Genomic DNA, 17,375 nt, shown 5'->3' on the forward strand with positions numbered 1-17,375 from the left:
TGTATCAGCTGTGTGTATGATAAAGTTTCATTATAGACACGCGCTATATAATAGCTAAATTACTGACTCTCGTGCCGTGATACATCCAGGACATCCTAGCTGTGTTATTGAGCTGTTAGTGCAGAGGATCAGGCATTATGTAACTGAAATGTTTTTGCCTCAGAGACGGCTAGTAAGTGAGCATTCACACAAGGGACATCGAAAAATAAATAAATGTCTCACCTGACCGAGTTAGGGTGAGTGAATAAAGAGATAAAGTTGAAAAAAAGAGAGATAGTGATGAAACAGTGACAGCCTGTGTCAATGGTTGGCTGACCAACGATGTAGGCTACTGGAAATCACAGAGTCGGACATCGAGGAAATTGTACAGGTATGAATGCACGTTATTATAGCCTATATAAATGAATGCAAGTTATATTAAACATTTTGCAGAGGTTGATTGATAACGTTTGTTTAAATTATACCTAATTTCATTTGCCGGAAAAAAGTTTTGATAAATTCTGTAGTGTCTGAAATGTATTATTATATATTTAAGAACAATAAGTAATGCTTTACAGTAATGTTTACATTCTTAACATTAGTAAATACATTAGTCAACGTGAACTTAGCCATATAGTTTTCCAGCATTTAATGATCTTTAATGTTAGTGCCAATAGCATACAATGCCAGTTGTTTAGTACGTTAACTAATGTGCATTAACGAATACAAAGTTGTATTTTAAAAATGTGTTAGTAAATGCTGAAATTAACATGAACTACGATTAATAAATACTGTACATACATTGTTGATGTTAGCTAACTACATGTTAACACATAGGCCTGCAATACAATCTTATTGTAAAGAGATATTTATTTTTAGTTGACTTAAAAATTGGACCCGCTTACGTTTTTTCTCTATTTGTCATTGCGCCGTGAGTCAAATCCATTCCATAGACTAAAGAATCCACTAATAAATTAAACTCCATTCCGCGTTTTAGCTACAGCCTTGACTTCCACGCTGCTGCTTCCTCAAAAACTCTACTTTGCTCATTTAGAGTCCATATATTTTAAACTCAATTTCGTTGTTTCAATATTTTCGCCTGCTGCACTTCTGCGACACAACAAGGTAAACATAGTTTTTAGGCTGTAAATGATTAATTTAAAGACACCAGAATACATGGCATCAACTCCAGTAAATGTTTTGGGCCCACCCACATTGCTTTGCTTTCGATGCCCAAGTTCCTCAGCACACCTATATATTTAATATGTTTAAATTTTACTAAACAAAATTGAGTAAAATCATGGTCCTGATGAATACTGTGTGTTAAACCCTCAACATCTACTTTAAAAAACAGTAGTATATCTGTCAAATTTGCTGTAGGAAACATATATAAGACATATCGTGCGTAACGTTAATTGATTTGTGGAGGCCAGCTGGGTTTTTCTTCACTAGTTGAATAGATTGTTTAACAATATTGTCCTCAGTAAGTTATACTATCTGAGCTGAGGTACTCCGTGGCCCTTGCCCCATCAAGCCATGTGGCCTCTTAGCACTTCTCTACTCCACATCTGTTCATCTCCTATTTCTCTGTTATCATTTGCTTAAAGGGACAGTAAGTAGGATCTACCCCCATCTAGTGGAGAAATTGTATTTTGCATTCAAACGTATAGTGCTCTCTAGCGCCTCGCTTTTCCAAATGCGTGTTGCAACTACGGTAGCCGTTATGTACTCACTGATCTCCTCGTCCGTTTCAGCTGGTTCACATGTTCTGAATGAAAACACATTGGCTGAATCTCAAACCGCCTACTTCCATACTATATAGTATGTAAAAAGCGCTACTTTGCGTACTATATAGTATGGAAGTAGGCGGTTTGGGATTCAGCCATTGTGAAAGGGGTTGGTAGGCTAGCTAGTGCTATTTGTCCCTCTCTGCTATTATAGTTTATCAATACGGGGGAACGACATGGAAGCCTCCTTGGATTTACCCGTTCAATGTAAGTAAAGAGAAGAAATTCTAAGTTTACAAAGAACAGTCAGATCATTACCAGAGGTCATTTGACACCATCGATGACATATTTATGAATAAAGACATTGATTTTGATTAATAAAACATTTAAAACCCTACTCACAGTCCCTTTAAAGGCAGGATGTATGATTTTTGAAAAACGCTTTGGAAAAGGGAGTCGGGCCGACTACCAAAACACACTTGAACCCAATTAGCAGTAAGAGGCGTGTCTACTAACCAACATTGTTGCATGTGTGGGGCTTGTCTATCAAAAGAAGGTCCAGATTCTATTGGGGTAGGGGCGTGTTTGTTAAGGTGATTTCAAATTTCAACATTGGCTTTCAGAGATCATGCACCCTGCCTTTAGTAATAATATTAGTAGAAATATTAGTAGTCCCATGTGATTGGTTACACGCTGGATCTATGAGATCACTGTTAGACACAGGGAAGTTTGACTAGATTTTTCTTACAGGAACAGTTTCTATTTGTTACTTTACATACTGTACAGCAAGTTTATGATCATGTGTGTATATGTGTTTGACTATCAGATCTTTGCATGATGTCAGATCTCTGGTATAGTGAATATATGCAACATAAAGCATGTATTCTGTATTGGTACAGTGTAGTATGTGTGCATATGAGTGCTTATGAGTGAGTTCTGAGTGGATGTACGTGACATGTGGCTCTCTGTCTTGAAGGAGATGATGGGGGTCGAAATGCACTGTGGGGTGAAGGTGCCTAAACGGCCCCAAAGGGAGCTACAATCAGTCCAAAAACATCTGTCAATCATCTCTAACAAGACTAATGGATCAACTGGGACCAAGAACAAAGTAGGTCTCTCCGAAAGCACAATCATTACACAGCACACATACTGTAGGGTCGAAAATGCTTTTATTGGGAATTATTCCAATTGAATACAGAGTTTTACATTCAAAAAATTTACCGACAAAATAAGACGGTAGGTGGCTCTTCAAAAAGTACACATTTGTACCAAAAAGGTGCATACTGTATATTAGAGGTATATACTGGTACCTCAAATCTGTACCAAATTGGTACATATTAGGACCTTTTTAAAAGATACAACTTTTGTAGATTTTTATTTGAGAGTCTATGACCATTTTGACCATCCTAATACTTTACATACTTTATTTGATATCTTTGTATCCAGCATTGTCAGTGTGGTCTCTGGCTTTTGGACCACAACTGTGAATGATAATACTGTACAGATACATAATATGTGTGAATGTTTGAGCTTGGTTAGGTTTATAAAAGATGTATTAAATGTGTTAGCAATGTTTTATCTTTTAGGTCACAGGCAATCACAAAACATGAGTCAATAGGTATTAGTTGATTAGTTTCCTGAGAATGGTTTGGTTTTTTGAGGACTTGACCTTCTTTGGAGCAAATGCTTACTTTCTCTTTTACCCTATTTTACCCCTGCGTTACCTGCACCCCTCATCATCTTCTCTCTGAAAAAACACCATCTGATGAAGCTGCATGCTTGTACTGTGAAAACAATTAAAATCAAATGAACATGTGACTGATTGCTTTGAGCAGCCACTCATCAGTCTGCTTCAATCTCTTGATCACTTTGAACTACAGTGCTTGTGAACAGACACATTTTCTGCTCAAGCCTGAAGAGGATGAAAATTGCACACTTACAGTCATGGATGAATAATGTTGCCTTGAAACATTTATGGTGTTTTTCCATTCTTTTTGAAGCTTGAAAGCATCTGTCTCCATTCAGTATTGTTAAAAACGTGTCTCCTTTTATTGGAGGAAATAAAGTCCTACAGGCACATAATTGACACAGTTGCCAAGACAGCAATGTCCGGGTTGTTTGACAAACCCAACTGTTGACCAAACCTAGAAAATGTTCATGTTAAAACAGCCCAGCTTGGGTTAAAGCAAACCAGGACAGGCTAATTTAAAGGGACATTCCACTTTTGTTGAAAATAAGCTCATTTTCCAGCTCCCCTAGAGTTAAACATTTGATTTTGACCGTTTTGGAATCCATTCAGCTGATCTCTGGGTTTGGTGGTACCACTTTTAGCATAGTTTAGCATAATCCATTGAATCTGATTAGACCATTAGCATCCCGCTAAAAATAACCAAAGAGTTTCGATAGTTTCTCTCATTCTGGCGTAATAATCAAAGACTTTGCTGCCATAACATGGCTGCAGGAGGCGCATTGATATTATGCAGCAGACGAAAATAGTCCTCTTAGTAACTTTCAGAAGTGGGGAGCTAGTTTCGGGCACTGCGTAATATCATTGTGCCTCCTGTAGCCATGTTACGGCAGCAAAGTTCTTGATTTTTACGGCAGAATGAGAGTATAGTTCCTAACCATATCTGCCTTGAAAATTGCAGCTTTTAATTTTCCGTCTGTCTTAGTACACGATGTAACTACAGAAGAGTCAAGTTTTAAATCGGAAAATAACAATACTATTTGGTTATTTTTTAGCGCAATGCTAATGGTCTAATCAGATTTAATGGATTGTGCTAAGCTATGTTAAAAGTGGACCCACCAGACCGGGAGATCAGCTAAATCGATTCCAAAACTGTAAAAATCGAATGTTTAACTCTAGGGGAGCTGTAAAATAAGCATATTTTCAAAAAAAAGTGTAGTGTCCCTTTAAAGCCAGTGGGTTTGTCTTTATTTTACCCAAACATGGAAAGAAATCAGGCTTCTTGTGGGCATTGACCCACAATTTAACTAAAATCCTAAATTATTTGCATTAGGACTGCTTGTGTATCACTTGTGCACAGCATGCATTTGTTTCACTTTTGGTACCTTGCTGTCAGCATCATCACAGGAACGTCAGTACCAAAAGAGAGCTTCAGAGGGCAGCCTTGTCTTACTCTTTTAATGCCAAGCCTGGGGAAACCCTAAACTGTCCAAATAATCCTCTTTAATACCCTGCTGCTCCTGCATCCCTGATCTCTGATTGGCCAGAGATGTTGGGAATGGTCATGCCACTGCACAATGGGAGATAAATGATTGGTCAAGCTCACTCATAGGTGGAAAGAGTAAGTGAGAGAGGAAGAAAAGAGAGAGTAGTGTTCCTCACAAGAGAGACACATTATAAATCCATCTTCAATATTCAAATCAGAGAGATTGATAAAGCATGTAATCCACATCATCAGAATTTTGTACAAGCTTTGACAAAAATATGTTAGTGCCCACATGAAAAAAAGTGGTATATTATTATATTTACTATAGTAAACTGTAGTTTACTGTGGTATGTTACAGTAATTTTACTGTTGTATACGATAGTAGCAAATTGATAAAATGTAGGCCTACTGTAATATTTACTATAATAAGATTCAAAACCTCTACAGTAAAGGAATTTAAAAATATTTTACCACAATACAGTATATTAATATGTTTTATATATGTATAAGAGAGAGAGTTAAATAGACGAAAATTTAAAAACACCTCGTTTGACCTTGTCATCTCCCATCATGGCCCTTCCAGCAGCCTCCAGGATGCTCACTCCTAAAACCCCGATGAGACATACATATTTACATGACAGAGATGTCAAATTTAAGCAGTGCACGCCTGTGTATGCGTGTGCATGAGAAAGAGAGAAATTGTGTAGTATGGTAGCGTCGTTCGGGTATCTTGCGTTGAATTCAGCAAACAGTACACTACTCAGATACAACGGGAGCGAGCGCTTAAAGCGAACGCTACGGGCTGTGTACTCGTGCGCTGCGCAGCTCCAGTAGTGCGCGCGCGTGCGCGTGTTTCTTCCGTACCGCGCGCTCCAGCGCTTCTCTCTTCGCGACGGTCGCTAATGATGCATTTAAAACCCGGATACCGCGGACGCGAGCCGTCAGCCGTCCTTTAATATGACACAGTTGGACACGGCCGTCTTTACCGGAGTCATCTTTTGACGGCGGAAGAGGTAGAGTCGCTTGTATTCACGCGCACGATCAGCTGTTCTGAGAGCAGCTTTTGTTGGTATTGCATGTTTGGTTCGGGGATGCTGGTTTAATGCTTTAGAGCACGGTTTGCATGCTTGTTTAGATGTGGATGTTGCCGGTTAAAATGGAAATGTCACGATGCCTTTTTGGTAGTACGCTCTCGTATTATAAACATAGGGAGCAATGCAGTGTGCTACATTACAGAGGCTGAAAACAGTATACAGGGAATGTGTGTGTGTGTGTGTATGAAACACATGGATATGTGGGGTAGTTTTTGCCAAAGCCATTTTAGATTGCAGCATTGATGGATGTTTCCCACACTGGGTTGTACTATTAAAGTGATAGTCCTCTATTTACAGTCACTTGTGAATCTTTAAAACTCCCTCTGGATCCAGTAGGTCACCATCACTATCACTTTTTACAAATCATCTTTATAAGTAAGTACTAGAAGTAAGGAAGTGCTAAAAGTGCAATACTATCTTGTTTTTGTACATTTACCATGGTAGTACCATGTTGTTACATTGGAATAAGATAAGTAGACAGTGTTATATGGATATGGTAGTCAATTATATTTGAAAGGTACCTGAAATATAAGTAACATCAATGTACCATGGTAAGGGACATTTTAGACATTTTTTGTTTTCAGTTTTTTTATGAATACAGGTCTCGTACAGCTACTGTAAAACCAGCTTAAGATGGTTTGCTGTTTTAAATGGTTTAAGGTGGCAGTAGCTGGTTTAAGCTGGTCCTTCCAGCGTGGCAAAGCTGTCCAAACCTGGTGGGTGAGCTTGTTTTTCCATCCTGAACAGGGAAGTCCAGCAGCTTAAAAATGACCAAAACACATCTAGACCAGATCTAAACCAGGCTGGGAGACCAGATAACCATCTCACCAGCTTATGCTCATTTTAGCTGTTTTTTCTTTAGGGTTGTAATGCGAAATCATCAATTGTCTGATAGATTAACTTTGACACAGAATATCTGTACTGGGACACATGAAACATTCTAGCTAATAGTTTAACTGTAAATTCATTCAGCAGCCAGGTTAACATATTTGCTGTTGCTTTTTGTTGCTTGAACCAAACCCATTTGGTGTAGTGACCAGAACTATTGCCATTTCAGGCAGAAACACACAGACACACACCCTTATGTGCTGCTTAATAATTAATATAGGCTACAGTATAATGACATGGTGTAACTTTAGTGCAATATGACTATCTGTAGTGTGATGTGTCAAGACTGCATGTGTTACATGCACACTATGTAGAAAAAATAGGTGAAAAAGTGGTTGCTGAAGTTGTGTTGATGGTTTTTCAATTAAAAGACATGTATCATCGCTGTCTCTCTACTTAAGATATTTGCACTAAGCAAATTCTTTATTGTTCAAATTGACATATGGAAATCATTTCTTGCTCAAGTGCAAAATATTAATTGATTTAAAAAAATGTTTTTCAATATTTGCGTTGCATGGATACTTAACCTGCAACAGTTATGCAACCTCTATCCATCTCAGTTTAGTCTTTGGTCATTTACAATGAACAAGCAGTCTGCCTAAATAAAACTGTAGATGTCATGTTGTAAACTGTCAATATATACAGTATTGTCCTGATTCTTCTCAGACTTAAAGGATAACTCCACCTTCCTAAAACAAATCCCAATAATTTACTCACCCCCATGACATCCAAAATGTTGATGTCTTTCTTTGTTCAGTCGAAAAGAAATTAAGTTTTTTAAGAAAAACATTTCATGATTTTTCTCAATTTAATAGACTTTATTGGAGTTTCAATGCAGTTTAAAATTGCCTTTCCACGCAGCATTATCCCAAGCGAGGCATTTAAAGGTCACGTTCTTTCTGATCCCATTTTTTAAGCCCTAGTTAGTGTGTAATGTTGCGATAATAGCATAAATAATACCTGTAAAATGATAAAGCTCAAAGTTCACTGCCAGGCGATTAGGGCTGCAACTAACGACTATTTTGATAGTCGACTAGTCACCGACTATTGAAACGATTAGTCGACTAATCGAATAATTATTAATTTTTTCTAAAATTTTGCATGAGATTGCTTTAATTCTGTGGAAAATGATAGTAAACACAAAAAAGAAGGGGGTACTTAAATACATTTTTTTTACATTCAATGAAAACAAGTTTTACATTTTTAATAATTGCAGCTACTATGATTTTACCAAAACAAAGTTATGTATTTCAGCTATTTTAACTCTTTCACCGCCAGCGTTTTTAAAAAAAGTTGCCAGCCAGCGCCAGCGTTTTTCATTAGGGATGCACCGATAGGATTTTTTTGGGCCGATACCGATACCGATTTAAACAGACAACTTCTGGCCGATACCGATGCCGATACCGATATTAAACACTTGTATACAATACTATACAGTTGGTCTATTAGCTAGTTTATTTCTGCATCAAATTATTTTTACCTGAACACGGATTGGATCTAATTAACATTCAACTGACCAACATAATAAGAGAGGCACAAATTAAGCTAAAACAAATATATTAAGACAACATGACAACCTTCAAAGGTGGTTTTTGCTATTCAGCATTTATTTTATTAACAACATTAACTCATTTTTTACATATAATGGATTTCTTTATGCAGTTAATTAATAAACAATCTGTATCGGCCTTTCTCGTGCTATTGCCGATATGCCGATGGTTTCAAATTCATCAAAAATCGGCCGATAAATATCGGCGGCCGATACATCGGTGCATCACTATTTTTCATGATTTTCACCAAAGTTTAATGCCTTCCAGAAAATGTTCTTCTTCAAATATATAAACATACAATATACCAAATGAAAGAACAGACCCTCTGCTTTCAAACAAAAAAAAACGTTTCATCCTACCTTCAGTGGTTCTTTTGCAATCAGCTTTTGAATATGGGTAGGTTTTTGCAAAAACACCATATTTTGAGCAAAAAGCAAAAATAATTCCATATTTGTGACGGACTTTTCATAGAGATCCCATTCAGAGCGATCTTTAAAACAGACACGGACATGCAGCAGCTTGCCATAGGGCAATACTTCCGGTTTTAAAAAGTTGCGGAAGGGCGCCACCTGGTGGATAATAGCGGTATTGCGGAAAGACGGAAAATCTCGTCATTGGCGGGGAAGCGTTTTCTCTTAATTGACGAGATATCTCGTCAATGGCGGGGAAAGAGTTAATATATATACTTATTTATAAATATATATGCTGTATTTTTTAAAGTTTTGAAGGTTTAAATCAAAACAAACCAACTGCAGTTGAATTGATATTAATTTGAATGCACAACCAAAAAACTAGATTTCTGAGAAATTAAAAAAACAGAGTTATATATATACTCAGTGAGGGCATTCGCCTGTTGTGGGGTGCACATCTGCATCTTTTGCAGAAAGGGGTCCATGGTGGCTCTCTTCTTCAGACTGCATGCATTTAATTTAAAATACTTTTGTCAGGCGCACAGTCAGGCATAACGTAAATCCTTTATTTATTTATTTTAAATTGAAAAACGCTTATAAAATGTACAATGTACATCCAAAACAAAACATATCGGCTTCCATGTTATTTAAATCTTACCGAGGCGAGTCAAACTCAGTTTCATTCAACTGTCCGATGTGCTTTCTCTTTAAATGTTCGTGCATGATCGAGGTGCTGCCGTGATACGCAAAGACTGCTTTGCAAACCATTTTTATTCGCCGTATCCAGGCTAAAATGCTCCCAAACTTCAGATGTTTTGGTACGCACAGCTGCTGCGTTGGACGTCGCCATTTCTGTTATTGCTGAGCACAGAAGCTAATGCGCATGTGCGACTCTCTGCAGAGTTTGTAATGAAGAGAGATGCCTCACTCAGCCGGAGAAAACATGTGTGGCGACAACTTCGACAATGATATTCATTGTCGACTATTTCTATTATCGATTTTTGTCGACAACGTCGACGAATCGTTGCAGCCCTACGGGCGATATATTTTCTTTAACAGAATTCGCCTTTCAACGCCTCTCTGCTTCCTGCTTTAATGACGTTAGTAGAAAATTTTTTTGGCTAAACTCCGCCACAGGAATATGTCAGTCGCCAGCTAAGCTAACGGCAAGCTAAGCTGCTATCAAATCACAACGCACTAAACAAACTACACAATCAGAACTCGATACGTATTTCTGAAGGGGGGACTTCACAGAACAAGGAAGACATCAGCCCGTGTTTAGGACAATGAAAACAGCGCCATACAGATCAGTAAATTATGTGAAAAATACCGCGTTTTTTTACATGTGAAACATGAACACATGTTATGTCGCACAATGTAAACACAATCTAAGCTTCAAAAACACAGAAGTAACAGGACCTTTAATGGTCTTATCTAGCAAAACGATTGTCATTTGTACTTTTAAACCACATCTTCTTATCTTGCACTAGCCGTGTGATGCGCCAGCGCGACCTCTCATAATGCATAAGCACGTCAGAAGGTCATGCATGACGTATGCAAAACTACCGCCCCAGTGTTTACAAGTGTAGAGAAAGAGGACCGTTCTGACGCTTTTGTATGTGGAATGAAATGAATTAATGTCTTTGTGTCGGTTTATTGTTTAAAATGATCTGCAAATATGCGTTTCACATGTGACGCTTGACCTTTCGACGTCATTACGCATTAAGTGAGGTCGGGCTGGCATTTCACGGCTGCTGCTACTGCATGAGAAGTGATTTAAAAGTGCATATTTTTTTATTTTTCTTGCTGAAAATAACAATCGTTTCGCTAGATAAGATGCCTCATTTGGGATCGTTTAGAGCCCTTTGAAGCTGCGTTGAAACTGCAGTTTTAAATTGCATTTAAACTATAAACTATTGGAGTCCAGTAAAGTCTATTAAATTGAGAAAAATCCTGGAATGTTTTTCTTAAAAAAAACTTAATTTCTTCTCGACTGAACAAAGAAAGACATCTACATTTAGGATGATATGCGGGTGAGTAACTATCAGGATTTTTTAAGAAAGTAACTAGGATCTTGCGTATCTGATTGCTCGTGGACACATTTTTGATCTGACTGTTAGAATCCTAATAGATATTAGGATTCAGTTTTATCATTGAATCTGTAGTTTTAAAACTGCTACAGTATTAATGTAGTTTACAAGGCTTATTTCATATAATATGAATTGCACTGTAGTATTGTTATAGTTTTTACAGCATGACTTATATGGTAATTCTTTGCTGTGGTATAGGACTTATGGCATTAACCTGTCTCAATCGCTTGAAACGGTTTCTCTCAGAGGTCATAGAATATTAAGAAGAATATAAAGCCCTTTGATCCTCTTTCATAATCTTTGTAAGTCTCAGCTCCCCCACAAGATCTCTGTTTGTGTTACTTATGAAATCAGTAAAAATAAGTGTATTTGCATGTCATTGTGAGCATAGCAGGCATAGGCCATAACATCTAACTGCATTCAGAAAGATGAGATGAGCAGTTTCTGCACCACTCGTGAAACCAAACAGAACTGAAAAATAATGAGTTTCACAAACACTTTTACGGCCCATGTAACCCCATTATTCGGACAAACAGGTAGTCCCCAACCCTAACGTACACCATTGACTAAGAACTATAGTGCATTTATAAATTAAAGCTCGCTGCATGAGTGCTATTAGTTTAGCCAGAGGGTGATAGGAGGTCAATCCATAGATCCACAGCGTTTTGAAGGATATTTTAAGGGGTGTTATGCTGACTTCCTTATACAGTAGTTGTTTTTGGTAGATCCAGAAATATTGGTGTTAATTTGTATGTATTGTAGATTGGCACATTTAAATTAAATAAGACAGCCGTTTTCTTACCAATTTATGAATGTTTTTATGGACAATTTAACTGAAATACTACTTGTGTTTTATGAATACCCAGCAAGTAATAGCCATCATTTCCCCGTCTATACACCCAATATAGTCCAGCTATGAGTTTCCCCCTTCAAGACAAAATAAACTTGAATTTGATTTCATTTTGTTTTAGCCTAAAACACTTGCGAGATGTGTGATATTCAGACATTTAAGTATTAATAATAATAATAATAATAATAAATAATTTATTTATTTATTTTCATTTATTTTGCGCTGTAGTTAGACTTTTATAAACAGACCAAAATTTGGCTTGTTTTAGCCTAGACGTCTGAGCTGTGTTTGGACAGCTATTAGACAATAGACACAAAATTGCTTGCTTGGTAAGGGCCATTGATTTAAAGGAAAACCTCACTGTTTTTCTATATTTTACTATGTTCTTACCTCAACTAAGACAAATTAATACATACCTATCTTTTATGAATGCGTGCACTTAATCTTTGTACAGCGTGTCGTGAATGTGTTGGATTTAGCCTAGCCCCATTCATTCCTTAGGATCCAAACAGGGATTAATTTTACCACCGAACACTTCCATGTTTTCCCTATTTAAAGATTGTTACATGAGTATGGTGGCACAAATCAAAACGTGGCGATTTTTTAAGCGTATAAAAAATGAGAACTATATTGTATGGCAGAAGAGGACTTAGTTTGCAGCACTTCGACCTCAGGCGCAGTAATATTGACGTAAGTTTGAGCGAGAGGGGGAAGAGTCAGGAGTGATGATGTTACTGCACGCCGAGATCGAAGTTCTGCAAACTAAGTACCCTCCCCCCATACAATATAGTTCTCATTTTTTATCCAATTAAAAATCGCCACATTTTATTTTTTGCCACCATACTTACTCGTGTAACAGTTTTTAAATAGGGAAAACATGGAAGTGTTTGCCTTTTAATTCATCCTTGTTTGGATCCTAAGGAATGAATGGGGCTAAGCTAAATGCTAACACATTCACGACGCACTGTACAAAGATTAAGTGCACGCATTGAAAAAAGATAGGGATGTATTTATAAGGATAAGTTGAGGTAAGAACATAGTAAAATAATGGAAAACGGTGGTGTTTTCCTTTAAGTTTGCACACAAATTGCAATGCCAACAATTATTTTTTCAAAGTAATAATGTTTGGTTTTTTGTTCATTTCCCATGTTCTGAAACTATATCCAATTAAATTCAACCCAGCATGTGACAAACCCAACCTTTTTGTTTGTAATTTAGTTTGTTGGATTAGATATAAACATTTTCTGGATAATGTTGGGTTGAAAATAATCTAGCATATGTTGTGTACCAAGTGCTACAGGGATGATCAAAGTTCAGGTTTCACAAAGCAAATTATTTTATGTTCCTAGATAGCATTAAACAAGCTTATTTGGCTTATAACAAATGTAGGAAGAGCAAAAATCAGTAAAAGGCTGTACATTACAGTGATTATTTTGCATCAGAATTTAGAGTCACAATATTAATATTTGACTTATAACTAAAAAACTATTTCTGCAATCTGCATAAACGGCTTCTTATAAATCGAAGTATTAATATGATTAACAAACTATGAAGAAACCCTCCTTTAGTAGGGTGTTGTAGTAATCTGGAGTAATGTGAAGCTGGTGTTGCCTGCTGTGCTGTAATATCTGGATTCTGGTGATGGTTACTGCCCTGCTGGCAGTACAGGGCACGTGTCACGCTCGCTCTTTCCATTTTTCCCCCCAGCCCTGCTTTACTTATATGAACAGCGGCAGTCATGTCCAGATTACATAACTGGCTCTCTCACCCTCGTTTGTCCTGTCCAGTGATGCTCATCTGGGATCTCACCATGGATATGTTTATATGAATATTATAATATTTGACCTTTCTAGTGCTGTACACCCATCATCTAAATCTACTTTGGAAGGTGCTCATCGTTTCTAACTTTCGTCCCAAATGCTGTCTGGATTATTTTAGGTACATGCATGGCAAAAAGGATTTACTAGTGTCCACTTGGTATCCGTGCTGAGCTGTGATATTTGTGACGGACAGCAGTCAACAGCGTAAGCCTTCAAAGAGAGCCGCTGGGGAAATGGACATGCTTTTGAATTATGAAGCATGTGTGTGCATGCACATGCATTACCATGCAGACATGGTAAAAGGTTACAAGAAAGATGGTGGATGAGATGGGTAATGGAAAGAAAATACAACAAGAGGAAGACAGAAGCCAATCAGCGGCTGGTGTTTGCATACAAATGAGGTTAGGAGATAATGGAGGAGGCTGTATTTATTGGTGGGAACAGATGTTTGGGTCTGTGGGTGTGCGTGTGTGTATGTGCGTGCATGCGCTCTTTCACACTTAAAGGTTTTCGTGGCTAAACCTGAAGGTAAAGTTTCAGAGCAAGCCTCCCATGAGCTTATAGCATTCATATTGGGGTCTTAAAGGAATGTGCTGGATTTTAAGTGACCACCCATCTTGGGTACAAAGGTTGCATGCAGGCATTATTACAATTTGAGGGATTTGACAATCACAACTGCTGTTCCACACAACAGACGTCATATCTAATAGACCATGTAAAGATGTTTCACGCTACTGATTTCAAATGGATGCTTATGTTTTGTTATCTGGCTGTCACTTAACAAAGGGGCTTCCGTAATGAGCAAATCATCCATGTTTGTCTTGCATACATGATGTAGGGACATCCTACTGTAAGCTTGAGTGTCTGAGGAACTCCTATATCATATAACACACTTCACAGTGGAAGCTGATATTAATGATAGGGTGATAAATGAAACCCCGACCCAATGTTCCAGTAGATAAGACCGAACCTCATTGTAATTTCCAGCTGTTTAATCAGCCTTAATTGGGACAAATGAAAACACACACTGCTACTGTAGGGCCGACTGAGATAACCTTGACTTTCTGTTTAGCCCTGATCTCTCACTACTGGGACAGTCATATTGCTTTAGATCTGCTGGAGGAAAAGCCTCTCTGCTTTCAGCATCACAGATCCGGCCTGTCATCAGTTCATGCAGGGTACTGTAGGTAAAAAAGAAGAGACACATCGAGGTTCTCCTCAGAGGCTATGTTTCATCTTTGATTTTTTAATTATACAAACAGAGATAGTTATGTTATGCATTAAGGGGTTTTCCGCAAGGGGCCTGCCAAACACTATTTGATCTCAAGATATGCGTTATAAACTAAATTAGGAAAACATCGATCAAAGCCAAAGTTAAGAAGAAAAAGTTCTGATAAAGCTTTTATTGCCCATCCTGTATTTACATGTGATAAGCAATCATTTACTTCTGGAAATTGAACAGCAGCCAACCAATCAAATTTAGAGGAATTTTTACTAAAAGATGCAATGATGTCAAATCGATTGACCTGATCCCGGAGGAATTTTTCACTTATTTTACAAGGTCGCTAATTTATATGAATTCATACAAAATAAAACATACAATTATAATGAAAAAGCATCAATGAAACCCCATACCTAACCCCGCCCTTAAAGGGACACTCCACTTTTTTTGAAAATGTACTAATTTTCCAGCTCCCCCCTAGAGTTAGGGGTTGTGTACACCAAAACTTTTAAACGCGGCTGAAAACGCCTGGACAACGCCGAATGCCAGCTGTTTTTCAGCTGAGTGCCAGCTTTCTTCAGCTAAGCGCTTTGGTAGCTCTGATACGTCAGCTGTGAGATGGTTGGTTGCTGTGATACTTGTCCCGCCCCTCCTCCACTGTGATTGGACGGCCGTGTGAGAACTGACATTGACGAGCGGAGCTTTTCATCCAAAGTTGAAAATTTTTCAACTCTCGGTGCTCAGCGCTGAGCACGGAAAAACCCCTGTGTGCCGGTTTTCAGCGCGGAAGAAAACCGCTAGCTGCTGGCTTATTTGAAAAACACAGAGTTTCCATTGGAAACAATTGAAAACATGCGCCAGCCGTGGGCGTAAAAGTTTTGGTGTACACAACCCCTTAAACATTTGATTCTTACTGTTTTGGAATCAATTCAGCTAATCTCCAGGTATGGCGGTACCACTTTTAGCATAGCTTAGCATAATCCATTAAATCTGATAAGACCATTAGCATTGCGCTAAAAAATGACCAAAGAGTTACGATATTTTTTTCTATTTAAAACTTGAGTCTTCTATAGTTACATTGTGTATTAAGACTGATGGAAAATTAATCAAATTAATCTAAGCTTCGAAATCACAGGAAGCAGGACCTTTAAACCCAGCATCACTGGATTGAACATCAATGAAAAACAATCAAATGAGACTATAAATTCATACAAATTAAAGGAAAAGTTCGGTATTTTACACTTAAAGCCCTGTTTTCCGATTGTTTATGATGAAATAGAACGGTTTTGACTGAAATTTGGACATATGATGCTGGCCCGAGAATTTGCGGGTGTTTGTTGTATCAGCCCCCACCTCTACAATGGGTCTACAGGTGCAGCGTCTTTTGCAGCCATTTTTGTGTGAGCATATCAGTGAACACCCCTGACCACTCGGTGAGTTTCACGTCTTTGTAAACGAAAGTTTAATGCATTTTAGGAAGGATTGTTCCAGTGCACCTATACAGCCATAGAGGTGGGTGGTGAAAAACAAACACCCGAAAATTCTCGGGCCAGCCGCATATGTCCAAATTTCAGTCAAAACCATTCTATTTCATCATAAACAATCTGAAAACAGGGCTTTAAGTGTAAATTACCGAACATGTCCTTTAAACACATTGTAGAATGTGTATGGATTACCATTATATTGCACATGCACATGATGTCACTGTTTTCAGAAATTCACGTTTTTGTAGTTTACATAGAGATGGTAACAGTGTTGACTTTAAAGACTTAAATCTTATTTTTAAAAGTTTCTGTTTTCAGAGCCCCCAAAACGAAAACTTTTTTGTGACCCTGGACCACAAAACCACTGATAAGTAGCATGGGTATATTTGTAGCAATAGCCAACAATACATTGTATTGGACAAAATTATGAATTGTTCCATAAAGATATTTTGTGAATTTGTTACCATAAATATATATAAAAAATGTATTTATCATTAGTAATAATATATGTTGCTAAGGACTTCATTTGAACAACTTCAAAAGGCAATTTCCTCAATATATCGATTTTTTTTTTTTTTTGCAGCCTCAGGTTTTCAGTTTTCAAGTAGTTGACCAAATATTGACCATATCCTAATAAAACCCAAAATGTATCCTTAAGGTTTTGTGGTCCAGGGTCACATATTTGTGTACAATATGGACCGTAAGGCACAATATAGGACAGGGCCTTATTTAAGAATAGTGTGGAACTTGGTTGTCCTTGGAGGCGCCAGTTGCAATTTCTTATGATTAGAAGATCAGTAGTTAGCATGAGTAGAAAGCTTCATGCCAGATAGGATTTAGCTCTGCCTCTGATTGCTTTTGACCTTAGCATATTAATGCAAAAACTTGTTGATCCAATCATGTGGGGATTCACACTAATATGAAGTAACACCTTTCTGTAAAGCCCAGCTTGGGATCCAGCATCTATTATACTGCAGTGTTGTCGGTGACAGCCAAAGCATCAAAGCTCACCCTATAATCATCCAGAGACACCCTCCCTGGGTGATGCCGGCGGACATCTGGTGTCGCATCCGGAGACTTTTTGGAGA

The 17,375-nt window shown here is 37.8% G+C and overlaps 1 protein-coding gene across 1 annotated transcript in view; it reads left to right on the forward strand.

Annotated features, from left to right (window-relative positions):
• Window positions 1-5,873: 5,873 nt before the first annotated feature.
• The window catches only part of rimbp2b (RIMS binding protein 2b), a 152,726-nt gene continuing 141,224 nt past the window's right edge, over window positions 5,874-17,375 (forward strand). The window contains exon 1 of the mRNA XM_073816239.1: window positions 5,874-5,892. The gene's annotated coding sequence lies outside the window, so the exon portion shown is untranslated. The remainder of the gene's footprint in view (window positions 5,893-17,375) is intronic.

Source organism: Paramisgurnus dabryanus, chromosome 11, assembly GCF_030506205.2.
Source record: "Paramisgurnus dabryanus chromosome 11, PD_genome_1.1, whole genome shotgun sequence".
In the NCBI taxonomy this organism is placed as follows: domain Eukaryota; kingdom Metazoa; phylum Chordata; class Actinopteri; order Cypriniformes; family Cobitidae; genus Paramisgurnus; species Paramisgurnus dabryanus.